The sequence below is a fragment of the Rutidosis leptorrhynchoides genome, chromosome 9, assembly GCF_046630445.1.
Source record: "Rutidosis leptorrhynchoides isolate AG116_Rl617_1_P2 chromosome 9, CSIRO_AGI_Rlap_v1, whole genome shotgun sequence".
NCBI classification, from domain to species: domain Eukaryota; kingdom Viridiplantae; phylum Streptophyta; class Magnoliopsida; order Asterales; family Asteraceae; genus Rutidosis; species Rutidosis leptorrhynchoides.
The window spans coordinates 332,528,274-332,536,786 of NC_092341.1; positions in this window are offsets into that span (position 1 = coordinate 332,528,274).

Below are 8,513 nucleotides of genomic sequence, written 5' to 3' on the forward strand. Positions count from 1 at the left end.
ATTAATCATATCATAAGTTTCTAATTAAAATTATTAAATCATAAGTATTTAATAATTAAGTCATAATTAAATAATAATTAAGTCTTATAATAATTAAATAATTATTTAATCTTTATTATAAGTCTTATAATAATTTCTCATAATTAAATTTAATACTTATCATAAGTATTTTCCTTTAATAATAAAAGTATTACTAATCATAAGTTTAATTAAAATGTTAATTAAATTATAATTAATAATTAAATAATATAATAAATATTTATATCATAAGTTTTAAATAATAATAATTACTTCTTTTATCTTAAGTAATTAATTAATAATGAATTCCATAAATTTTATCATAAGTTTAATCATTAACCATAAGTTTTAAGTTTAAAAGTTCGCCGGGTCGTATCTTGAGCCCCGGGTGTCGGTTTCGGGCAAGCCACATATGTAACTTCACCTACTCAAACCACCCGACACATTTATGAACTCAAGAACACTCCAAGAACAGTCCCTAGGTCGTGGATATCAGCCATGACATCAATTGGGAAAATCATTTTACTCAAAACAGTAATTCGGGCAAAACGGGTGAACCGTGGCTCGGATTTAGGTGACCCGAACACGAATATTCGTCTCACCATCAGTCCTAACCAAATGAGGCACCCTAAAGACACCAAGGATGGTCACAAAGTCGGACCCAACCTTGTTCATGCCAAGAACACCTTTCAATCTTTAACAAAAACCAAATTAAGCGTATCTAGGGCTCCGGGAATCGAAACGACATGAATCCGGAGTCTAAAGTTAATGTCTTGATGAGAGGAACTCATTTATGTACTTTATTTTAACATTCATAACAGTTATATAGTCAGAATATACGAATCAAACTGCTGTCCAAAATTTACAAACCGAAAACATGAACAAACGAGTAATTCTACGCATTCAAACAACAATACAATAACTTATACACATCATACTAATCATATAACATATAAAATCAGTAAAATAATTGAAAATTCAAAAGCTAGGGTTAGGGTTTATACCCTAATCGAGAATCAAAGTATATGATCGCGTAGAGAACGAAGAGAGGAACGCGTGTATGCTATTCAATCCTTGATCCAAGTTACAATTTTAGATGATGATGGTGATGTTGGTGGTGGATGGTGACGGCACAAGGGAGAGGGGGGGAGAGGGTTTGAGAGAAAATTGCAAGTATTAGGTTTTAGGTATAACTTGCTAAAAAAAATATGGGAAATAAATGAGAAGCAAAGGGGAGTATACTCCCCCTTAGCTTCGGCCGATCCAAGGGGAGTGGGGTGGGCCCCACTAGCCCATCTCACTTAATGTTAAATTACTTTTGGCCCGAAAGCCCGAACGAACCCCGAAACGCGAAAACACGCTTACGCGATTAAAAATCCGGAAAGATAACGAACGCGCGACGAAAAATAAATATAAATACACCTATTAATAATATGACCTTAAAATATCATATTTAAAATATTTAGGATTTAAAAATCCCGAAAGCTCGACCGTTGGTTTAAAAACCGAAAAGATTCGCCGGATGGAAATCCGCGGAACGTAGAAACGTATAATTTAAAATATGAATACATATATCCACATAACACATAATAATTATTATATATATATATTATTACAAAAATAATAATATAGGTCATCGAAATGACGTGGCACACTAACAGTTAACGGTCGTTAAATAATTAACGGAAAAAGATAACGGAAAAAGTAGGGTCGTGACAGTACCTCCTCGTTACGGAAATTTCGTCCCGAAATTTAAGCAGGCGCAGGGGTTGACTCGGCATCTGAGAACAAATGCGGATACTTCTGCTTCATTTGGTCTTCACGCTCCCAAGTGAACTCGGGACCGCGTCTAGCGTTCCATCGGACCCGAACAATAGGAATTCTGCTCTGTTTAAGAGTCTTAACCTCTCGGTCCATGATCTCAACTGGCTCCTCAATAAAATGCAATTGCTTGTCAACTTGAAGTTCCTCCAAAGGAATAGTCTGATCAAATTCAGCCAAACACTTCTTTAAGTTCGAAATATGGAAAACATCGTGAACAGCACTGAGTTCTTGTGGCAACTTCAAACGATAAGCCACCGGTCCAACTCTTTCAATGATCTCAAACGGTCCCACGAAACGAGGACTTAACTTCCCTCTTTTACCAAAACGAATAACACCCTTCCAAGGCGAAACTTTTAACATAACACGATCACCAACTTGAAATTCAACATCTTTCCTTCCTTTGTCGGCATAACTCTTTTGCCGACTTCTAGCAGTTCTCAACCTTTCTTTAATTTGAACAATCTTCTCAGTAGTCTCGTGAATAATCTCTGGACCTGTAAGTTGAGCATCCCCAACCTCATTCCAACAAATAGGAGATCTACATTTCCTACCGTACAAAGCTTCAAACGGTGCGGCTTTAATACTTGCGTGGTAGCTGTTGTTATAAGAAAACTCAGCTAACGGCAAATACCTATCCCACCCATTTCCAAAATCAATCACACAAGCTCGCAACATATCTTCTAATGTCTGAATGGTCCTCTCACTTTGACCATCCGTTTGAGGATGATAAGCGGTGCTCATATCCAATCTAGTGCCCAAGGCTTCTTGCAACGATTGCCAAAATCTCGATACAAATCGACTATCTCTGTCGGAAATTATAGAAACGGGAACACCATGCCTCGAAACAATCTCTTTCAAATACAAACGGGTGAGTTTCTCCATGGAATCGGTTTCCCTAATCGGCAAAAAGTGAGCCGACTTAGTGAGTCGATCTACAATCACCCAAATCGCATCGTAGCCACCCGAAACTCTTGGTAACTTAGTGATAAAATCCATAGTGATACCTTCCCACTTCCACTCGGGAATTTCTGGTTGTACCAACAATCCGGACGGTTTTTGATGTTCAGCTTTGACCTTAGAACAGGTCAAACACTTAGCCACATACGTAGCCACATCACCTTTCAAATTTGGCCACCAATACAGCTCTTTAAGATCATGGTACATCTTCCCTGAACCAGGATGAATAGAGTACCTAGACTTGTGAGCCTCATCCAAAACAAGTTGTCGCAGTTCACCAAACTTCGGAACCCAAAGACGTCCTACAAAGTACCTAGTACCATCTGCTCGAATCTCAAATTTCTTAGCCATACCTCTTACGTTTTCTTTAACAAAATTCTCTTCCTTTAAGGCTTCTTGTTGTGCCTCAAGAATCTGCCTTGCGAGGTTTGATCTAACTGTCATATTCAAGGCCCTAACCCTGCGAGGTTCAATCCTTTCTTTACGACTCAATGCATCAGCCACAACATTGGCCTTACCCGGGTGATACAAAAGGTCACAATCGTAATCATTCAACGTCTCAATCCATCTTCGTTGTCTCATGTTCAACTGTTTCTGATCGAGGATATGTTGAAGACTTTTGTGATCTGTGTACACAGTACTCTTGACCCCATACAAATAATGTCTCCAAATCTTAAGTGCAAAAACAACGGCCCCCAACTCTAAATCATGAGTTGTATAGTTCTGCTCGTGAATCTTCAACTGACGTGATGCGTACGCAATAACCTTCTTTCGTTGCATCAAAACGCAACCATAGCCTTGTCGTGATGCGTCACAATAAACAACAAAATCATCATTACCCTCCGGTAGAGACAATATCGGAGCGGTAGTCAGCTTCTTCTTCAAAATCTGAAAAGCATCCTCCTGTTCATCCTTCCACTCATACTTTTTCCCTTTATGCGTTAAAGCAGTCAGAGGTTTCGCTATACGAGAGAAATCCTGGATGAACCTTCGATAGTAACCTGCCAATCCTAAGAACTGACGAATTTGAGTAGGAGTTTTCGGGGTTTCCCACTTTTCAATCGCCTCAATTTTAGCAGGATCAACTTGTATTCCTTGTTTGCTAACAATGTGACCAAGGAACTGAACTTCTCTTAACCAAAAAGCACACTTAGAGAACTTAGCGTACAACTCTTCTTTCTTTAACAAATCAAGCACTAACCTCAAGTGTTCTTCGTGCTCTTCATCATTCCTAGAATAGATAAGAATGTCGTCGATGAAAACAATAACGAACTTGTCCAGATAGGGTCTACACACACGGTTCATGAGGTCCATGAACACAGCAGGTGCATTTGTCAATCCGAACGGCATAACAAGAAATTCAAAGTGACCGTAACGGGTGCGAAAAGCAGTTTTTGAAACATCAGATTCTTTAACACGCAACTGATGATAGCCAGAACGAAGATCAATTTTTGAATAAACAGAAGAACCCTGAAGCTGATCGAACAGATCATCAATTCTCGGAAGAGGATAACGATTTTTAACAGTGAGCTTATTCAGTTCACGATAATCAATGCATAAACGAAAAGAACCATCCTTCTTCTTAACAAACAGAATAGGAGCTCCCCAAGGGGACGAACTAGGACGAATAAAACCTTTGTCTATCAACTCACGGAGTTGACTTGACAATTCTTGAAGTTCAGAAGGCGCAAGACGATAAGGAGCACGTGCTACAGGAGCAGCACCGGGAACAAGATCAATCTGAAATTCTACCGCGCGTTGCGGCGGAAGGCCAGGTAAGTCATCGGGAAACACCTCGGGAAAATCCCTGACAATATGAACGTCATCAACGTTCTTTACTTCCTTACTAGGATCAACAACATGAGCAAGGATAGCATGACAGCCCTTACGGAGATGTTTACGAACTTTCATACAGCTAATAAGGTTTAACTGTGTGCATTTCTTATCTCCAAAGACCATCAGTGGCTCTCCAATCACATCAGTAATACGAATAGCCTTATCATAACAGACGATCTCGGCACGGTTCGCGGACAACCAATCCATACCAATAACAATATCAAAACTACCAAGTTCAATCGGTATCAAATCTATCTCGAAATCCCTACCACCCAGATTAATGTTACACTTACGATGTACAGTCTTAGCAGTAAGTTCCTTACCATTAGCTACTTCAACAACATAAGTATTGTCTAAGAGAGTTAACGGCGTTTTGATTCTCGGACTTAATTTACTCGACACGAAACTTAAATCAGCCCCTGAATCAAATAACACATAAACTGATAAATCATTGACTGAGAACATACCAGTAACAAGCTTAGGATCTTCCTCCGCATCCTTAGCATTAATGTTGAACGCTCGGCCGCGTGCAGTCTCTGCAGTCTTCTTGTTGGGACAAGCATCTCGGAAATGCCCCGGCTTCCCACACTCATAACAAACCCTCGGATTACCTCCATTATTCGATTTCCCATTACCGTTACCGTTACCACCTCTATTACCAACATTATTATTATTACCACCAGTCGCGGGAGTAGCAGACCCCGGCAAAAGCACTGTACAATCTTTAGCAATGTGCCCTTGCTTAGAGCACCTCTTACAAGTAACTGTGCAGTAACCATCATGAACTTTATAGCAACGAGGACACACACGCTGATTCTGTTGTTAGCACCTGAGGTATCCTGTTTCTTCTGCTGATTTTGGTTTTGATTGCGGTTGTTATCCCACTTTCGTTTCCCATTATCAGCCTTCTTGACAACCTCCTCACTGCTTTCAACAACTGTAGTCTTGCTTCTTCTCAACACCTTGTCATTAAGTTTGTGGGCCATAGTCATAGCTGCCTCAATAGTCTGGGGTTCACTGGACTCAACCCCGTGTTCAATCTTCTCGGACAAACCATCAATGTAAGCCTCAATTTTGCGGTCCTCATCCGCATAAACCCTAGGACACAGCAAAGTTAACTCGAAAAACCTTCGTTCATAGGCATCTAACTCGGTGCCATGCATTTTCAAATTCTTGAGCTCAACCTCTAGCTTCTTAAGCTCACCCCGAGGTCTATAGCGGGTGATCAATCTTTCCTTAAAATCATTCCAGGCCAAACCATAAGCTACATCGCTTCCCAAACTACTAACCAGATTGTTCCACCATGTCAAGGCACTATCCTTGAGAGTGCAACTAGCGAAACTAACTTTGTCCTCTTCACGGACCCGACTGACCCTGAAAATAGATTCGATTTTCTCGAACCAACGAGTAAGCCCTATTGGTCCTTCCGTACCACTGAATTCTTGAGGTCGACCAGCCATAAAAGTTTTGTGGGAGCATCCCACGTTGTTGTTCGCATTGGCGTTAACATTAGCATTTGCTGCCATAGCAGCAGCAATTCCTTCATTGATCAGGCGTTGCATACGCGCTTCAGTGGACTCTCTTGGAGGCATGATCTTCAAAATAGAATAACACATCCGTTAGTACCAAGAATAATACTAGTGTCATAAAGGAATAGATCAAAACACGAAAAGACTAACCATTAAGATATTAGTCAACTAACACTATGAGTAATAACATGACAGTTATGATTGTTATAGAAATAACCATCACATGCATACATATTTTATGATAACATCATACAACATACATAGCACCTAACATACATGAACATATATTACGCATAATATAACATGCCAAGAGCCACAACATCAGAAATAAAACATGATAATGATAATAGATGTCATAAAAATAACCATCCATACATAATGAAAATATCCCATAACAAAATCTTAATAAAATCCTCGGCAAAACGCCGTACATAACCCAAAATGTATGTATAAAAAGGACATTAAGTCTGATGAAATAGATAATCAATATGAATAATCACATCACATTCGCTTAGAGCGGGTGTGATAAGCTGGTCCAGCATGAGTCTCAGCAGGATCCTCATACTTACGCAACTTCCCTTTCACAACATCCAACTCTTCCTTCAACACACGAACAGTGCTCTCGAGAGCCTCGAACTTAGCATTAACTTCTCGATCACGCTTGCGGTTCGCATCCTCAACCCTATGCTTGAAAGTGATAAAGTTACGCATGTCAGCACGAATCTCGTCCATAACTTCATTATGTGGCAAGGTGCGCAAACAATCACTAAGGGCGTTAATACGTGTCACCTCATTATAAGCCCGGTTCATATGAGTAATGGTAGAAAAATAGTAATGAACAGGATCATCGATCTCCGGTTGATTAGCACGACGTCTAGCAGGAGACGGTGGAGCAGGAGCAGCAACAGAGTTATCGCTCGAAGTCGACATCTGCAAACAGCAAAACCGCAAACCATATACCAAAAGATATGAAAGCTAATAATATAACTTATACGAAATGAAATGCATAATAATGCTATAGCAAAATGGTCGGGCTGTAGACTAGACTCTAATGCACCCTAATAACCACGGGTTGACCACATTATGACCGCCTAGTTCCCTACAACCAGAGCTCTGATACCACATGTGGCGACCCCGTCAAAACACTTAACGGATCCGTCAGTTGGTCCCATAGCTTGATCGGACTTAAATGAATTAAATAAACAAAGTTGCATTCTTTTATTTCAAAAGTTTTCCCAAAAAGGAAACAAACCAAAACATGTAGTTTAAGACAACCCAACATATTAATAATCCAAAAGTTGACACAAAACCTTGCCAACAAACCCACAATTTAAATTATCCAAAATAGAATGCAAGCTTAAGTTTCATAAATAGTTTCATAAAATCTGCCCAAATGCATGCAGACTCTTCTAACGACAGCGGAAGCATCAAATAACTCAAGTACCTGTGAAAGCATGCAAGTAAACTGTCAACACAAAGGTTGAGTGAATTATAGGTTTAAATAAATAAGTAAACTTTAGACCACAAGATTTAAAATGTTAGAAAACATTAAACATTATTCCATTATCAATGAGCCACCTGGTAACCACTTAACCCTTTATTTACCCTTGCCAAACACAATAAAAATATACACTTGGACAGTGTATCTACAACAAATTACGAAGTACTAAACATTCCGATTATAAATTGCTAGCGCGACTAGCTCGAAATGGGGTTGTCAAACCCGATAGATCTATCCGTAGGATTCGCGTTCACCGGTAGAAACCAATGATTACAGTTACCAGACTAGGGAATATTTTTGTCCAACTCACAATGAATAATTAAATTTAACTGTTACTTGTGTCTAAACGTAAATAAAAATCTGCATGTAATCACATCCCAAAAATATACTTTGAAAAGTATGTAAAAACGGGACTATAACTCACCTTAAATAGCAACTGAAGAAATCTCACAAACACGCGAACAGCAAGTAAAGTAATGTGATCAAGAAAGATCACAACGCCGACCTATAAATAAAGCAGGTCGAAATAAATAACTAACTTAGGCCAAGTCTTAGTATGATAGCTATTGTACATGTTGCAAGTAGGCATAGAACATTACTCAGCAAGCATCGGTTTGATTGGAACAGCATAAGGACACACACTTTCTATTTTTAGAAAGTTTCTATTTTTAGCAGGTTTCCATTTTTGGAAAGTTTTCTATTTTAGGAAAGTTTCTATTTTTGGAAAGTTTCTATTTTTGGAAAGTTTCTATTTTTGGAAAGTTTCCAAATTTAGAAAGTTCTATTTTTAGAAAGTTTTGAAGTTAGGAAAGTTTCCTTATTTAGAAAGTCAACAGAAGTCAACTGAA